The sequence below is a fragment of the Dromaius novaehollandiae genome, chromosome 5, assembly GCF_036370855.1.
Source record: "Dromaius novaehollandiae isolate bDroNov1 chromosome 5, bDroNov1.hap1, whole genome shotgun sequence".
NCBI classification, from domain to species: Eukaryota; Metazoa; Chordata; class Aves; order Casuariiformes; family Dromaiidae; genus Dromaius; species Dromaius novaehollandiae.
In genome coordinates, this window is record NC_088102.1 from 39,733,715 (window position 1) to 39,752,763 (window position 19,049).

Here is a 19,049-nt window from a genome sequence, read left to right on the forward strand (position 1 = left end):
TGACTCTAGACTAGCAAGGAAATGCTGCTGATTATGTAAAGGTGCTGCATTAGCCCCACTCAGGCTTGGGTGCTGCACCAGGTACGGCTACAGACATCTCAAGACCAAGGGTTTTGTCTGCTTGGCAAGCATCTGTCCCAGAACAGGGCAGATACAGTACAGCTACTAGTGGTCATGGCAGCATTCTCCACTTCTAGGCTGGAGGAGACAGAAATGAGGTTCATCTTAATAACAAGGTTGGTCAGAAAAAGAAAAAATTACCTCACATTCCTCAACTCCAGAACACAAAAAAAGCTTTCTGATTGAGCACACATTTTCTGATAAGCATCAGCAAAAATTGAAATTATAGCCTTTCTGCCAAAGAACACAAGTAATTTAGTTTTCACAGAAGAGGTATTATTCCTAATTCACAGTCCTCCCTCCCCCAAAATAAAACCATAACAAAATATTTAACAGAAAACAAAATATATTTTCAATTGTCTCCATTCAAACGCTGTTTAGCCCTTTGCTCATCATTACAATAGTACCCAAATTGTAAGTTAAAATTTACTTACAATGCAAAAGCCAGAGCAGTGTAATTATATCCATTTTGTTAAACAAATGCAAATTTCCAACATAGGCCAGGGCTTAAACAATCACGTTGACAGCAGGCACCTATCTGATAGGAACACAACTGATGACTCCCACGCTTATTTTACATAGATTATTGTACAGCAATAGGTAGTTTTAGTCCCTAGTACCACATCAGCTATATTTCACTTGGAGAAAAGCTCCATAACTCATGCTCAGTCCATGATATATCTCTGTAGTTTGGCTCTGCAGAAAAGTTATAGCAGGGAGCAGCGGGTGCTTGTTGCTTTGCACTCCACATGTCAAAAAACCTGCGAATTACAAACACCTGGGAATTACAGCAATGGAATTAGCTGCCTACAGAATAAGGCCCTTGATATCTGTCAAAAGCAGCCTTGTTTCTCTCAAGATCATGCAAAAACCTACTGTAAGAAAACAGGCTCTTGTAGCAAGTCTTTTAATATTTACAAGCTGGAGTCTCATTTCTAGTATGAATAGTTCCTACCATTCTAACAAGGCAAATGGGTGTTAATAGACATGAAACCGGAGGACGAGTAATTTCTTACAGAACTGCTGTAACGATGGGATGTAGCACCCATTCAGTTGCATTAGGTGATCCCAGAAGATGACATAAATGGAGCACAAGTCTGTGTACGGTTAGAAGCAGTCTCCAAACACCCAACTTGCCAGGGGAACCAGTCCCTGATGTTTTTTCTGTATTTTAGTATTCAAGGTGCTCCTGGAAAAGCAGTGCCATTAATAGCTAACCTTTATGCCTACAGTTAATTGTTCTCTCCCAGTTCCACACGCTCTGCACTTGACTGGTTGTGCATTTTATTTCTTCACTCTCACTCCAGCGGGGAAATTACAGCTGCCTTAGATCTCCTTAGATGTGCTGCAAAGACCAGCGCTCCCAGAGTCCATGCCTCACCTAAGCACCCAAAACACGACCCTGAGAGCAAGGACCAGCTACTGCAGAAGCCAGCATCAGATGATATGAAGGCCCAGAACAGAAGTCCATTTCAGGATTGCAGCAGAAGTGTCCTGGCTTGGCTGGAGTCATGCCTAGCTTCCTACATACTGGGAAGGGAGAAAGCTTTCGGCCATGCCAGAAGTCAGTACAAACAGCAGCTGTCAACCTCCACGAACCTTGGGTGGCAAGTTTAGGCCAAAGAAATACTTTCAGGCCCACCAGAGGGAACACCCATGCACACAACCACCCCACAAAGGTCCTTTGTGTTGATATGCATTTATATTTTATAGGAGCTGCATATCCAAGGGAGTAACAGTTTATGCTCCATGCACAAACTTGTAAACAACATGGAGGCAGACACTGAAGGAAAACCTTCAGTGGGTGGACACAGCCATGCTCCCAAGAACACTCCTTATTTACAGCACAGGCCATGCTGTGCGCAGCCAGCACGCAGTCTCCCGGGGAGCCGCAGTACGCTTGCAGTTCAATGATACATGTTCATGTTTCTGAGATTCCTCAGTATAAGGGACAGCAAGAATGTTACCCTTTTCATTTTTTTCTACATAAATGTAGCATTGTTTACCTCCAGAAGACTAAACCTGGTATTTAGGCTGACAGAAGGCCATCCTCATGCTTAAAAAGCAGTATTATCTGCTCTGATATGGATAGATTTTTTTGTTTTCATTAACAATCTCTCTGTTGTCTTTCTGAAAGGTGTTTTGTATTACTTTTGAGTGGCCAGTTCACAATGGAGAGAGCAACCTGCTCCTTTGCCTTGGGTTTGAGAAATGCAGATATGGAGTCAAAGCCTGCTCATGACAACAGCATACAGTGCTAGCACATGGAAAGCCAGAATACTCACACCTCTGCTCACTCAGGGCACTCTCTAGAAATCACACTGCGACTTCATTTTAATGCTTCACTGGCAACTGCACATACATCAGGCAAAAAGTCACTGTTGTGAACTTCTACTGTTCGGAAGTCCCTGAGAAGCCTCCATTACACACTTCAAACCAGATTTCCAAACGATGGCTTCCTTATTGCATGTACAGGTATCTCTAAACACAACAGAAGCTTTTAGGTGTCTGAATACCGGAGCATGCCTGAAAACACAATTCTTTACCGTCTCAATGGCCCCAAACTGAGAGGGCAGGTACTTCCAAGTGCATTCTTCAGGCCCACAGTTTTGTGCCTATGATGTGAAAGGCTCGGTTAAGAGGCTGAAAGCTTTTCCTTTGAGGTTTAGGAGGCTGAGAGATATAAAGAAGTGGAGTTATTGGGTCATCCATTCAGTGGCCTCTCTGTCGCCCTGCTAAGGGTTACTTTTCTCACTGTTCGCAGCTCTTCTCACAGAACAGATGGAGGCAACACGGACCAGCTACCCAACCATGCACAGGGGGCAAGAGGCACCGATTCCCCTGCTTACCTTCAGCTGCAACCTTCACAGCACCAGTCTTCCTCACTTTGGTTTATAAGGAGCAACAAGGACTTTTTTTTGGAGGGGGGGGCAGTAGGAGGGGAAAAAAATGATTCTAGTGGTGTGAGGAAAACTTCTTGTCAGAAAAAAGACATTTTATGTACTGCCTGCAGTAGCGCACAGGGTGTGTTATTTACTGCTCCTGTATCAACAACGTATTACATTGCTAGCTCAGGTGCCACCATCAGGGTGCAACTTATCATCTAGCAGCTAACAGCAGCCTAGAGGAAAAACGACAGTGGCAACTTGTGACATTTTTCTAGCACTCAGGTGACCAAGATCTGCAACTGCTAAAATTAAAAATTCTAGGATTTGTTCCCAATGGCGTATTTGTGCTGCAGAGCCAGTAGTTATTTGTACATAGAGGTGTGCTAAACGATAAGTAAGAGAAGGGAAAAAGCATTGTAGTCATACCTCACCCTCTTTAGATGCAGGATTGGTTAAGAAAAATACAAGTTTGAACAAGTTTTCTGACAGAAAACACTGATTTGAGGAAAAAAAAGCACACCATGTGATATGCTGGGTTTGATGCAACAAGTAGCCAGGCAGCGAGCCCTTCCCCTGCCAGCTAGCAGGTTCCTGGGGCAGCCGCCAGCTTCGCTGGGAGCTAACCTCGGCATCTGGGGGAAGTACTACTCCAGTTCTCCTGGGACCAACTTGTTTCTTTCTTATGTCCTCTTCCAAGGAAAAAGAATAGGCACATTCCTGATTTATTTTTGGTCTGGATACTGCAAAAAATATGTTTTACCAAAAATGCTGCGTTATCCACAACAGAAAGTCTGGGTTCTACAGCTCCATTCAGAAGGGCTCATTCCTGGCCCAGCCAGGAAGAAAGTATTGAAAAAGAGAATGGAGGCAGGAGCATTATAAACTGGGCAGGGGAGACAGGGCAGAAGGCAACGAGGGAGCGGGAGAAAGAGAAGGCTACGCTCCAAAAATAATTTTCCCCACTGCAGCTGAGAACAAGAAGCTTGTCATTCGCCTTGTTAAGCTGAAGACTTTTACACTCCTCTATGTGACAGGCACAGAAAAGGAGGTGGGTAGGAAAAGTTCTAGCTTAACCCAATTAATGGCATGGATTTCACAGAATTACCCAAACTAGAGCCAGAAGAGTTGTCTAGTCCATTCCTGAGGGGTGAGTGCTAGATTGTTCCCTTTGTGAACATTATTTTCCAGTACTTTGTCCAGCCCTGCTTTAAATTACCCAAGCGATGGCATTTCCACAACTTTCCAGAGAGACTATGCCATGATGTAATTTATCTCAGAGGTTTTAGACGTCTTCCTTATATTTAGGATGAAATTAAGAAAATTTATGCTGCTAGTTCTCATTATACTGTCCTTGGAACACTCTCAGCCATTCTCCTCCCTTCCTGAGATTTACATGCTTCAGATACTTGTAAATAGCTATTCCCCTCCACAGTTATTCTTTGGCCAAACCACACAAATTTATTTTAATCTTCATAAATTAGCCTAGGCAGTCCTTTAATCATTTATCTTGATCTCTTCTTGATCCCTTTAAATGGTCAGAACCAGCCTGCAAATCTTAGCATCCACTCCCACCAAAATCAGCAGATCTCCTGTTCTTTTCAGAGCAGGTAATCAGAACCTGGGAAATGAAGTCTCATCCCTCAGATCTGTCATACAATAGTTTTTTATGAGGTACTGGATGATTCTGAAAATTAAACCTAGATTGATTTATACCAGTTCACTTTATTGCTCAAATTTCTGAAGATCTCTTCACCATTTTACTGCGTGTCCAGATTGGTCATGCTTGCCATTGATGGTGGACTGCCATGTTGACTGAAATACATCGCAAAAAAGCAGAGATTTCCAGGGTTTCACCCAAAGAGTCAGGTTCTTAAGCTGAAAGAAGTGTAATATACTGTAACACGCACACTGCTTCTGTGGATCTGAGCATAGCAGGAGACGTGAAACATACACTGAACTATGGGTTACCCTCAAAATACTTCCCGCTTTGTTTGGTAGGTGCCAAAACCTGTAAATTCACCCAGGTGTATAAAGTTCTCAAGTAAGATTTCATAGAGCACTCTCACCCTTTCCTGACACGATATCCTTTACTGACAATTTAGATATCTTACTGCTTCAGCATTTATTCAGCTGTTAATTCTGCAATTGCTTTAAAAAATAAACCATCACATTCAGCATGATTAATTCATTCTTCATAAGTCCAGGCTGTTTATTGCTCTTTGTTCATTTATGCACTAGCTGTTTACAGAGTCTCTCTTAATATTAGCTCTGTTATTTGCTAGAGACTCAAGTCATATTTACCATATGGTAATTGCAGAGATCACACGGACAACAAACAGTGGAAGTTGATCTGTTACAGCAATTACAATAAGTGCAGCACTCTCTAGGCTATTCTCTGCCCCACCTTCATTTCTGCTCCCCCACCCCTCCGATGTCTTTTCTCATGGGCTGTATAAAGTCATATGCTATTTTGATCTCTATCGTGTAGATAGGCAGAGATTTATTCTTCACTACAGCATCACCAGACAGGATTATTCACCTTTTTTCCTTTACAAGTCTTTCAACTGCAGGTCTGCTTACTGTCCGCCCTCCCTGGCAGCCTGCCTCCCTCTGTTCTTTCCAGGGTAGATAATCTGAAATACTGTCTGGAGCCAGTCACTGTTACATGTCTTCTCTTTCACCGTTACAAAACCACTAACTTCCTCCTTTGCTCCATCCATGGTCTCAACATGTTTTGTCTTGGATATTTCACCAAGGGAGTTGCATAGGGCCAGATTTTCAAAGGTAGTTAGAAGCTTAACAGAGCAGCTCTTTAAGCCACTCAAGCATCTTGATCCCACAGAAATCAAGGATTTTTCCATTAGACACCAAAATATGATTTAAAATTTCTGCAGGTAATCAAACAACGATGAGAGGCCACTGCCATCTTCTTCAAAGATAGTCATCAGGTTTACTTCTTAGTTCCTACCAAGAGCACTGGGGAGGTCCTGCACCCAAAAGATGTAGGACTCAGCCAGGTGAATAAGTGATTTTGTTCTTCAGAAAGATTCAAAAATCAAGACTTGCTATGTGTCAACTTGGGAGAGGTATGTACAAGGAGACACCTTGTTTGGAAAAGGTGAGGCTCACCCCTGCCATTTCTAACATGCCTATAAAAATACTCCCCCTACTCCCAGCAGTCAGCAAGGCTTATCTTCAATACCAATGAAGCACATTAAGAAACCTAGATGCAAGGCAATGTGTATCAGACAAATTTCCTAGCAAAGTACTGAACAGTCATGTTATTATTTATCTCCAAAGTGGGAGAAGTACCATTTTGATTATATTCATGGCACTACTTACACCTGCTTTCCTCCTCTGACCCTCCCTTCCAAAAGTCTCCTTTTGTGCAAAGTCATCCTAAAAATGAGGACTCTCTTTCTAGCTTGGAGAACTTGCATACAATCAGCTGAAGGCTGTTAAGAGTGAAGAGAGAGAGGACCCTTAGGGCCAGATTTTCTTTGGCATAAATCAGCAGAGGTCCAATGATCCCAAGTCAGCAGAGAGAGTTTATTCTCCTGGAAGAGCAAGCCTGAAGAGTCCTGGCAACATTTCATTTAATATAACGCTCCAATAGGAAAGCTTCATTTACTTCCTCTTTGTAATTCATGCCACACACATCAGTTTGGGATATCTTCCTGCTTTCTTCATACAAACTGCACTTTTGTCTGTTCCACCCCAGTTCCTTCATACCAATGCTCCATGCTGGCCCCAGATTTACTACACCTAGTCCTGCCAATAGGAGAAGCTGAGTCATGGGAGACGATCGCTTCAGCCAAATGCGCTGAAACAAGATAAGGGAAGGAGAAAAACTTCCTTCCCCCACAACCCAAGACCCATCTTCTAGCAAACAAGGCCTGGATTCTCCCTTCTCCAGCAAGTACTGAGGGTCACCTTGGATCAGCTTCTGAAAGTACCCCCATCCTGAAGATGCAATGACAGGAGTCACTGGCTTGCTGCAGATGCTTGGAAAACGTGCTTAGCCCACGCAGCACCTGCTCTAGTCAAGCCATGGAGGCAAAGAGAGAGGACAGTCTCTTCTGCCAGAGGAGCACAGCCTCCATTACTGATGTTAGCCGTGCCACACCTCTGTTGGTTTTACTGAGGCACTCAGAGTCCCCTTCAGGCACTGCAAAAATTATCCTTCCATCCATTTCTGCAAGGAGAAGATTAAAACAGAGATGTGCTCTACTTGCTTTAAGTCCAAATCTCTCCTGAGACAAGGCTAAGGCAAGGAAATTGCAGGGTCTCTCTTTTACTGGGAATACCAGTGGAGGACTGACTTGAACAACAATTAAGGTAGGAATTAGCAAAGGAATTAGCCTGTTTTCACAACCTTACTCCACCACATGAAGCACCCCCTCCCCTGCTCCCCCACCCCAGAAAGTCTCTCCCTTCCCACAGCACTTCCAAGACAGCACCCCAAATCCAGCTTGTGCTGGGTTTGCTGACAGTAACTCCTGTCATCTGGAAAGTCTGTCACAAGTGATGGAAATAACCTGCTTCACTCAGGAATGGGAACAACAGTCCCCAGTGCCAGCAGGTGTAGAACAGCTGAACAGGGAGAGCATGCTGCTCCCTGTACGGGCCCACCAGTGCTATGAGCTGGAGTCAGTGGTACAAACAGGTGAAAGAACAACCACAGAAGGAAGCAAGTCACTTTTAAAGAGAAGCAGAGCCTCAAAATGCATCTACTTTGCTGTGGGAGCCCAATGAGCAGACAACTGAATAAAGCTGGCTTTCCAAGGAATTTGGGCTGTGTATCCCACCAAGCATCTGCTCTTCAATAAGGCTTCCTCTTCCCATTCTCCATGCTCTCTGATCTCCTCACAGACATGCACACAAACACTCCCCACCCCCTTCCCCGACTCCTCTTCCTCCTGTCACAACCCCTGTGGCCCTTCATATACCTAGCCAGCTAGGCAGGAGGCAGCGTGTCTGGCAGCTCATTCTGAGCTATATGTGTGCTGGCCAGCCAGTCAGCAAGCCACAGTCACCACTGAAGCACACTTCATGAAGTGTGTTAAGAACGTAACATCTGAGAGACCACCGCCCCTCTGTCAGATGTGATCACAGCCAGCCTGCAGTGCCTAACAGGTGGTGGGAACAACTGACAGAGTGCTCATATAAGCCTCATTTTCCTAAGAAACCAGGCTAAGAACATCTCATCCCAACTCCGGAATTGCAAGCTCCACAACGCTTGTTAAATTGTCCTAATGGTTCATTACACGCACTGCTAAAATGCATCACCTTACTCTCAGTCTAGGTTTATCAAGCTTCAGCTTCCAGCCACTGGAACATGTTCCTCCTTTGTCTCCTGATTGAATACTCATTATCAAATGTTGACCCCCACGTAGATACTTGCAAATTATGACCAGGCCATCTCTTAACGTTCTCTTTTCAATATTAAGTAGATGAAACTTCTGGAATCTTACACTACTAGGCCTGTATCTCAACTCTGTCATAACTCCCTTGGCCCCTTGCTCAACCTTCTCCTGGAAATCAGCTGTCATCAAAGGCACAGCGCTGGTGAACCTGACAAAAAGAACCAAGAGGGTAACAAACAACAGACTCAGAGCTCGCAGACTCAGGGTTATCTTATCTAGTGAAAAGTGGAAACTTTAAATCCTGTGCTGTGCATTTGTGTAATCAGTGGAACACAATGCCCTAAGAAATAAATTAAGACAAATACTGGAAAGATCAAAGCAAAGCTAGATGTGCATGCAAATATTCAAAATATCCAAAGCTTCACCAGCCAGGATTCGTCCGTCCTCTTGCTCCAGAACATATTCCAACCACATGTTTACTGGTTTTTGTGAAACTTGTTAATGTGCTCGCCAGACCAAAAGCTGGGAAGGCCTTCCTAACTGAGCATCTACTTCCTCACTGGGCCAACCACCTGGTTTGGCCCAGCAGCCAAGCCCATGGGCCAGTGACACAGGCAGCAAGCCACATGCACAGGATAGATGAGGGGTTGATTTGAACATGTAGGGGATGCTGTTAGAAGGCTGCAAAGCTACAAGGCACTGGAGCTGCTTTGTGAAGCAGTGAGTTGGGTCAGTTACTGGGTCACCATGAAGGAACCTACAGATTTAAGAGGGAAGTGCAGAGGAGGGAAAGGGCCAGAGCTGGGGGAAGAAGGGGTGGCCACAACTCACCAGCAGGCATGAGGCAGAAGAGCGAGGAAGCAAGAAGATGGATCTAGGAAAGCAACAGGTAAGCTAGCAGTTTTCCAGGGAGTGACAAAGGCACACCAAGTGCAGATGAGCATCTTCTCACCTTCAGTCTCTTGGTGCGATTCCCCAGAGGGGAGGCAGCTCCTTCGTGCTCTGTAAGGTTAAGCTGTGCCTTCTGCCTGGCACAAGAGCACAGCGCAGCTAACGGGTAAAACTGCCTACCTACTTAAAAGCAAGCCCCAAAACTGCCAGGAGGGACAGGCTTTATTTTTAGCTGGGACACCACCAGGGTCACTGCTGGTGCTGCATTTCCCCACCAAAGACATGGTTTCATGAAGTATGCTGTGCGCTCAGGGTCACTGCAGGGAAAACATCTGTCAGGTCAGGTTTGGGGAGATGGATTATTTAAGTTAGGGAAAAGGAAACATTTATTGGAAGAAGTGAACCTGAAATTACTCTACAAGGTTAACATAGAAGGAAAAAATGATGCTTAAAGAGTCAGAGCACGTGGTAATTTATGTGAGGGCAACTTCTGATGCACCCATCTCCAAGATGCTCAGTCAGGAGAATTTCCCATGATGTCTAACTCCAGTGGCATCACCTGTGCTTGCCTGGCATAACCCAAGTTTTGAAAGACTCATTCTCATCTGGGAGCTACCAAAATAAAAGCAACAGCATGTCCCTCTCCTTCACCAGGATCTTTTTTGAAGCCCACACAGACAGACAGAGCTTGCATTGCACCTTGAAGGCAACGACATTAAGAACTTGCCTCATTCCTGGTACTCAGGTCCTCGCACAGGGGCCCCGGCTAGCCATGAGACAGGCAGCTCCCCTGGGGCTCTCGCAGCCATCACATCCTGGCTAAGCACAGCTCTCTCAGTGAGCGCAGCGCAGCAGCACACACATAGCCCACTGCTGCCTTGTGAGGATAAGCAGTCATGGCCTCTTCGGGGTTTAGTGGGTGCAACCCTAATGAAACAACCAGCACCACTCCTGTCTGCACTGCTAGGGAATGCAGTCTGGAGGCTTCAGCATGGAGTGCAAGCTGTCAAAGGAATGCAGATGAAGTCCTGAGCGCTAGCACGAGGCTGTCAAGGGACTTAAGAATTGAGAAAGGGGGCAACTTCCTGTTTTGTTTGTTCTTGAAGAACTTTGAAGACATGTTGCATCTGAGAGAGAGGTTGGCCTAGACTCTCTGTGTTTGATTCTTTATCAGAATCAAACTCTGTGCACCTTCTTGGGAAGATTTTATGTTTAAAATTCGTTTGTCTTTTTTTTTCTACTGATTCTTGGGCCTCTTAATAGCTTAAAAGGTGCTTTGCAGATCCCATCAGTCTTACGTTCTTCGCAACTAATTTGCATTCATGACTATCCATCTCATCAAGAGGAGACTTCAGGGCTGAACGAACTCCAAGCTTTAACTGCTTCAGGCAATTCAGGCAGCAGCTTTACAGGTGGAAGCAGGGCTACTTAAGCCAACTTGAACATTTTCCACGTCTGGTCATTTGTTCCCACTCTGCACTACACTTTCTTTCTCTGTTGGCCTGTTTGCACAGCTGTGCCATGAACCCAAATGGGGAACCAATGTGGCTGAAAAGCTGAAATGTGACCACAGAAAAAAAAAACTCTTTGGTGGACTGATTCCCTATACCAATCTACCATGTGGTCATGCACGCCATTGTGCCACCTTTCAGAGAGTGGAACAAGAGCAGGAAAAAAACAGCTGGAGTGGGAAGCATACAGAAACCGCTACAAATGACAAGTTTGGCAGAGGCATTAGCTGTTGGGACAGGTTTGTCTCTTGCAGCCATGAATCCTGCAGGGCCTCCTGGAACATTTAACGCCCTCATCCCACTGCACAAAGACAGAGACGAGTGTGCACCATCATTTCCAACCAACATATGCATCCAAGGGTCACTACAAGATTCCTAGTCAAAGCCATGGAAGAGGAAAAAGGCACTTACTAAGGTGGACTTCTAACTCAACATCAAAATATTACTTCTCCTCATGGAAGGTGCACTTCAGGGTGGTAAACCAAGACTTTCAGACCTTAATGCCCTGAAACAAGTACTCCTGACAGCAAAGAGAATGGAGGGTGAGACAAAGGGTTCCTCACACAGACTGTTACTCTGAGTCCCTGTCTGTCACCAGCTGGGGTGGGCCTACAGCACAGGGCAGAGGCAGAGCTGCCTTCCCTTCTTTGGGTGTGGGGCTCCCTGCCGCCAGGGTAGCAGGAGCTTTGTGGTGGATTTCACAGCCTGCCTGGACCCCGGTGACAGACTGCTCTCTCCTACTGCTACTCGGATCAAGGCAAACTAGGACACATCCTGACTGAGTTGCGGCCCAGTCTCCGAGTGAGGTGTAGACATGCTCCAGCTCTCCCTGCTTCTGGCCTGTCTCTGGCCGACAGAAGGAAACCAGCTTTCACCCGCAGGTAGCGCATGAACACCTTGGCAGGGTGCCTTGCGTCGTCAGCACCGGAGGCCCGTGTTCCCCTCAGCGCAACCTCAGCAGTCAGATGTGAGTCCCTTCTCACAGTTATATACTGCATCACTACCTTTCTTTTGTTTAAAACCATACCCTGCTTTGCTGCTGGACAGAGCTGTGTGCTGTAAGACAGCCTCCAAGTACCAGTCTAGAAGTGGGTGATGATGAAAGCAGCGGCAATGCGGATTCCTACATGTCTATGGTTTCTAAAGCTCTTTGACACCTCCATGGATGCAAAACATGCCCAGCAGCATAGGATATTTAGTATTTCTGACTGCTCTTGACCTGCCTGTCTCTGCTGCTGTCCTGAGTTAGGAGGTTTAGGTAAAAAGACAGCAGAGTATACGAAGGAAGCAAACAGCAAGCCCAGCTTTGCAGCCTTGAAATAATCTACTAGTGAATGGAAATGCTGAACGAAAACAGAATCTTTTGCCTAAATCTGAGCACTCTGGAAAAGCTCTCTTTTTTATTATGATGGAAAATCCTCATTGGAGTGTTTTAGTTAGAAAACAAGCTATCATAAAAGAAATGTTAAGAGCCCTAAGCTCCCCTCTCTCCCATGATGTCAACTGTCAGAGAAATCAATGACAGCTCAGCTGTGTGATCAAAGGCTTCAGCAACCGGATTTAAAGACAGAATTACCAGAAAATTAAGAGTTGGAAGGGTGTGTGTGTGGGGGGGTGATTGTCACCTGTTTACAAATATGGCTTATGGGGTGAACTAATTACTTTATGATGTTGTATTGCAGGAATGATGGCACCTGCATCTTTGCATTGTGACACTGGCCAGATTGGGGGGGGGGGGGTACCTTCAAAATGGCATGACACATCACTGCCGCTTGATGCCTTGCCATACATGTAAATTCCTGTGACAGAAATCTCTAGAGATGAGATTGGCTGGCCATCATGCTGAACCTCATGCAAGCACATCTGTGATGGCCTTCACCCAAAGAATTTACAATTTAAAAGCATTAGGGCAGAGAAAGCAGTGGGGAAGGAGGGAAGCCAGCTACCTTTTCATGCCATGTCAGTCTCCAACCAGCCTAACAGTCCCTACAAGCTGTAGGAGAGTCAAGGTGGTGCCAGGATTTCATCCTGGAGGTAAGCAGGGCCTGCAATCTCATTTAATGCCGCAAACCTCTATAACCCCACGATCTTAGCTGCACAGAAAGCGCTTTAAAGGTGCCCCAAGAACAGCTTATGATCCCATGTATCTCTCAATGCATAAAACTCTCCAGGACAGAGACTACCATTTGTTAGACATTTGTACAGCACTCAGAAACATGGGCCCCCAACTGGGCCAATGCCTTTAGGAGTTACTGTTGTCTAAATATTCAATCAAAATGGTATTAATCTATGCCACAATACCTAAGCACAGTGAGTGATGGCAGACAGAGCACCACAACTATCAATTTCCTGGCTTGAGATTTTTTTTCCATTTTAAATGAGCTTTTTTTTTGGTCTGTGTAATTTAATTTAATTTTTTTAATACAGAATTAGATATTACTGCCTGATTGAAAAAAAAAAAAAAAGAAAAAGAAAACTGGCAGACAGTCAAAGCCATTTTTTTTAACTGTTGAAGCACATGAAAGGCATCTGAAACACAACAACAGCAACAAAGAACAAGGAACTATTTGTCAATGCTGTTTGGTCATTGGGGAAGCTTAGGGGAGGAGACCGATGCTGTTTGTTTAAAACAAGCAAACAAAAACCTGACAGACAGACCATTTATCTGTATGGTGCTTGATTTTTAAATACTGGTGTAGGGAACACATTTTAACTTGCTTTCTAATAAAAAGTGCTGACACACTCAGTTATGGCACTTCCAGGCCTTGGGGTGGAGGCCGCTGTTTGCAGGGAGGACCCTTCACAGCAGAGGGATGCGTGCTAGATCGGAGGTGACAAGTCAGCAGGTTGGCCCAGTCCCTCAGCAACCCCCTTCCTACTTGCAGTACCACAGGGCCTGCAACTCTCAGAGCTGCCTCATCTGACTTTGGCCCCTACCGCTCCAGATGAAGGCAAAGGAGGAAGGCAGGCCAGGTCTGTCCTTGCGTGCTGCCTTTCTTCTTACAATGTAGGCAAGCAGAGGAGCAGTGCTCCCACCGCCCCGCAGCTCTGTGGCTGACGTGCAGAGCAGGCTACCTGTGCTTCCCAACGAGCAAAGTCAGGTCAGGGTGGACTGAGAGCTCCTGCGTTCACAGCAGCCCAACGAGACCCCAAGGAGCACAGCAGCGCACTTACGAGACCCAGGTGTTCCCCATGTCTGGATGCAGCTTTGTGCTCCCATTCTGGGTGCTAGCACAGGGCTCACCTCCTGCACCTACCAGGACAGCACAAACGACTGCCCGCCTGGCCATCAGCATCTGAAATCCCATGTGCCATGCTCCTGGATGCTACAGAGAGAGTCCCTGTAGGATGACTACACATCTGGCTTCCCTCTAGCATCCAGCCACCAACTAGCTGTAGCAAGCATATCCTCACCAAATCCCAATACAGACAGAAAAAGATCATGGACCACATTGTATGAATGAGACCCACAGAGATGAAGTGACGTGCCCAGCATAACACTGGAGGCTTGTCACACAGACTGGGAGCCTACTTGCATTTCCACAACCCTCACATAGGACCTCAGCAATGGGATTCCCACAACCTGTCACACCATGTGCATTTGCAAAATGCTTAAATCACTGACTTACTGGAATAGGACTCATATTTGGCTTGGAAGAAAAAACAGACCGTTAGTTATACCGCACCTTTTACCCAGAGCTCTGTATCTATTCACATTGAATCCTCTTCTTCCACACCTAGTTAATATTACACCCTTTTTATTTACAATGGGAGGGTGACTGGCTTGACCACGATCATGTTATATGCTAGTGGCATAATTCAAGACTCCTGTGCTGCTCTTGCTCTTTCCTAGCTAGCCCTGAGCTGTGGCTGGACATAGTCTTTTTTAACATTACCACTTCTGCTCAGGAAACACAAGGCTTGTTCAGTTGACCACAGAAGCCTGATTGTAAGCACCAAACAAGAATTACTTTCTCAGCTAAACCATGATCAGGGCAAACAAACGTGTGCAAGAGCAGTGGATGGGGCAAGATTAGAAACTCCCTAGAAATGTTTATGCTGCATGAGAGTGATACCTCTCCCCACTGCACCAAACCTACAGAGCATCTTCAAGTATGTTCAAGCATTTTCACCTCTGTCCCAGCAGTCCCCCAAAGCCAGCCTCCCTCTAGGCTCCCAGAGAGCACAAGATGAACACTTTGAATGGGAAGATGCCACTGACTGTTACCTAAGTCTTGCAGCACTATCCCCTCCAGAAATAAAAAGCAGCTCAACAAAATCACCCTTTTGCTCTGTGAAGAGATGTGAGGCATTGAAAAAATTTACATATATATAGACACGAGGAGGGCAAGATGTGCATATGGCACCCCTTCTCACCCTCATGGTTCCTCCAGTGTCTTGCCTTAAACTCAAAACATATCTTTAGGGTGAAATCCTCAAAACAAGTCTGGGAAACAAACCAAGGGGCCAGGAACCTGATCATTACACTACAGTTCCACTTTTGGGGGCTCTGGGCACGGGAGAAGAAATGGCCGTATCCCTTTCTTTAACAGAACAACAACAAAAAACACTTGCAACCGTTTCATCTCCCACCCAGGGTGGTACTTTACAGACAGGGAAAAAAAAATAAAGCCATGAAGAAAGGCTCGGAGGGAGGCAGAATATGAAATTACTCAACGTTTAGGTCAGATTATATACATCTGTGTGTGAGTGTGTATGTAAACATACATATACACAACCACACAGTATATATATATACACGGACATACACACACATATATACGTGCATAAAGAATTTGTCTCTCTCTCCCCGTCGGAGGGGCTGAGGGGGAGCCCCGGCAGCCGGCCCGGCGGTGCGCGGCCCCGTGCCCTATTTAGGGCAGAGCCTGGCGCAGCAGCTATATTTGAAACCCGGGTAAACAAGCCCGGCACCGGCGGACGGAGCGCGACAGCTGCCCGGGACGGCTCGCCCGCCCCGGGGGCCGGCGGCCGCCCGCGCCCCACCTGCCCCACGGCCGGGGCTGGCCCAACCTCCGCCCCATTGGCGGCAAAAAAAAAAAAAAAAAAAAAAGAAAAAAAAGAAAAAATGGGGGGGGTGGAAAAAAGGGAAAATTTATAGCACTGCATGCGCGGCGCCTTCCCCCCCCCGGCGGCCCCGGGGCAGAGTCGCCGCCGCGCCAGCCCGCTGCCCGCCGTCCTGCGGCCGCCCCGACCCCGCGGAGGGCCCGGCCGCGCCGCCGGCCGCCTCCCCCGCAGCCCCGCCGGTGCGGGGGCGCCCGGCCCCGCCGACGGCAGCGGCGCGCTGCTGCGGGGCAGCCCCGGCCCGGCCCGGCCGCCCCCTCCCCGGCCGGCAGCCTGCGGCGCCCGCTCCGCTCTGCTCCGCTCCGTAGGCAAAACCCTCCCCCGCGCTGCCTCTCTCTCTCGCGCACACACACACACACACACACACACACACGCACGCACGCACACACGCACGCACACACACACGCACGCACACACACACACAGCCATCACGGCTCCGGTAAAACAGCACGACCGAATTTACCACGGCAACCCCCCCCCGCCTGGGCAGCGTTAAATCACCTTCCCCCAGGAGATGATCCTGCAGCGAGTCCTCCCCCCTCCCCCCGCACTTCGGCTCCGTGGGCTTTCGCATGCAAGGAATGAAGCCCCACTTCATAGCAGGAAACTTAACCGCCAGCCTTGCATTTCCTGCGGAGCGGGGGATAGGAGCCTCTTACTTACCCCTTCTGGTTGCTTTCCTGACTTTTCTGGAGGGTTAGGGGGGGCTCTGCTTGCTCCCCAGTACAAATCCTTCCGGTTCCTAAAGGGAGCTCATTGCATCTCGTGGTTAATCACGGACGAGGTGTGTGTGTGCGCGTATGGGGGGGTCTCCTTTGCATGTCAGTCCAACTTGCCTTGCTTGCTAAAAAACCTGTGCTCTCTTTTGCAGCTGTCAGGGTGAGTGGGGAGGTGCATCTGGAAAAGGGGGTGGGGGTGGTGGTAAAATGTTGATAAATCCACCAGCCTTGATCTTCAGCTCTGTGCAGTGTAGTTTGGCGAGGGAAGGGAGATCTGGCAAAAGGGGAGGACGAGGAGGGCAGAGATGAATGGGGGTCGAGAGAAAAAAAGAAAATGAATTGTACCCCAGATTGCAATTGAATCTGATGGGCTTCCCCTGCTCTCGCTCTCACACCATCAGGGCTCGGTCCAGACTTCCCAGCATTATGGTGCACGGCAAACCGCTGAGCCTGATTTCTGGGAGACAGCGAGGTTTGCACAACTGCAGCAAGAAGCCAAATCAAAAAGCCAATCTGCGAGCCTCCAAACTCCACGTCACCCTATCAGCTGGGAGCAAGAGCTGCAACAGAATTACAAGCCATGCATATTTATTCTTCTGAATCCAGGGGGGGATTTTCAGATTGTTTAAAGCAAGCCACAATTAAACTAGAGCAAACCCTTTCCAAAATAAATACAGGCAGAGCAGCTGTCTTGCCTTTAACATGCACACATCCACACACATACATCTCTATGTGATCTCTAGGAGTACATATATATTTATATACCTAAACACTCTGAGCAGTAATCACTCCTGTATCCTTCAAGTATATAGACTTGACTGTGTATTTTGAGCAAGGGGCGGGGGGGGGGGGGGAAATAGAGGAGTTGAGCCTCAGAGCAGAAGATATCAATTGCATATCTTAAATTTAAAGGATGTGCCAAACACAGAGATTAAATATAGAAAAGAAATTACATAGGCAGTCAGTCCTGGTATCCATTTGAAGCTGCGTGCTTTGGTTTGTGCTTGCAGAAACTACCTAGTCTTTTTTTGAACCAAAGTAAAATAACAGCATGTGAGGCAGCAAGTCATTTTGAGGCAAAAATATATGCTGCCTCCAAAGTTGCTATTTTACTTTGGCAGAAGATGACTAGGCTGGTGGTTTCCATGGCCGTAGAACAGAGCGGTTGCTTTGCGTCGTGTACAGGACACAAAATGATGTTTACACACAGGTTTGTCTCTCCTTGTGATCCCCTCTATTTTTGGTGTTCGCTTCCACAGCAAGTAGGGGCAGACATGCCTCCAGAAGATTCACCTTCTGGCACGGCTTTTCTCTTATTCAAAGAATCACGAAGCCCACACACTGTAAGGCAGTGATCCCTGACACTGCTGCATACAGTGGAGCAGTTCTGCTGAAGGATGGGCTATTTCATCCTCCAAAGAGAAGCTGCCACTGCTCCATCATACCCCGGTGACACTGGTCTCTGCCCTTGTCCTGTGACTTGGCGAGGGCTGTTAAGCAGAAGCTTTCTGGTAAAACTTGAGCATAGGCACAAGGGGAAACTGCTCCCCTCAAAAGCAACTGTGTAAACTGCCATGAGAAACATGGCCAGTGTCCTGTATCAGACAACAACTTTTACTGACGGGTACTGACAGGAGATGTACAAAGAGGGAAGGGGACATGGTAGCAAACAGTTACTGGGATGATGACTTCTGAAATGGTTGTATTTACTTTGGTTGTATTTACTGTGCAATACAACTAATGGTTGTATTTACTGTGCAGCTGACAATGGGAAGGAAAGCTGCAAATGGGCTGTGGTTAGCTGCAGAAAATCCCTGAAAATCAATTAGCGTGCTCTGGTTACGGATCCAAAGAGCAGCCCCTGGCCCCCACAGCCTTCAAAAGGGGATTCAGAGATCTGGGAAAACAGTTACTCGTTCTGGTCTGGATACTTAGAGTTATTAGTCAGAGCGGGACTGAGACATGGAAACCCAGAGACAACGGGGCAGCTGGAGAAGGCCACGAGGGGATGTGATTACTGCCAGACAGGGTGAATGAGTAGGAGGTGGCTGCATGGAAGAGTGCAGAGCGTGCCGTGGGCCCGGGCCTTGGCACAGTATCTCCCCGAGCATCATCTGCTGCTCCCGCTGTCCTCAGATAACCCAAGCAAGGCAGTCTCCTGGGTAGCAATGTAGCATGGATGTACAAGGGCCAGAGAGCAAGGTGAGATCTGACACATGCCAAGGTAACAGCTCAGGACCCAGCCAGCCCCCACACCAGGCTGGGCACATGTGGCTGGCGACTCGGCATGACATCAGGGAGGGAAAAAGCTTCCCCTGTGGTGTGCAGAGGATACACACACACACACACACGTACGTAGCCCAAGCCATTAAAATGCCCAGCAGTCACTTTGGAGCTGTGGAAAAGCCCTTATTAACATTGATTCATAGAAGTGGCAGCACAATGTTGATTGGGGAGACCTGTGGGCACTGA

General features: G+C 47.1%; 1 protein-coding gene across 4 annotated transcripts in view; it reads right to left on the bottom strand.

Annotated features, from left to right (window-relative positions):
• Positions 1-17,040, bottom strand: part of SLC8A3 (solute carrier family 8 member A3) — a 136,159-nt gene extending 119,119 nt beyond the window's left edge. For 2 of the 4 annotated variants that reach the window (XM_026095858.2, XM_026095855.2), the window contains exon 1: positions 16,522-17,040. The gene's annotated coding sequence lies outside the window, so the exon portion shown is untranslated. The remainder of the gene's footprint in view (positions 1-16,521) is intronic. The other 2 variants (XM_026095856.2, XM_026095857.2) reach the window with 2 other exon arrangements.
• Between the last annotated feature and the right edge of the window lie 2,009 nt (positions 17,041-19,049).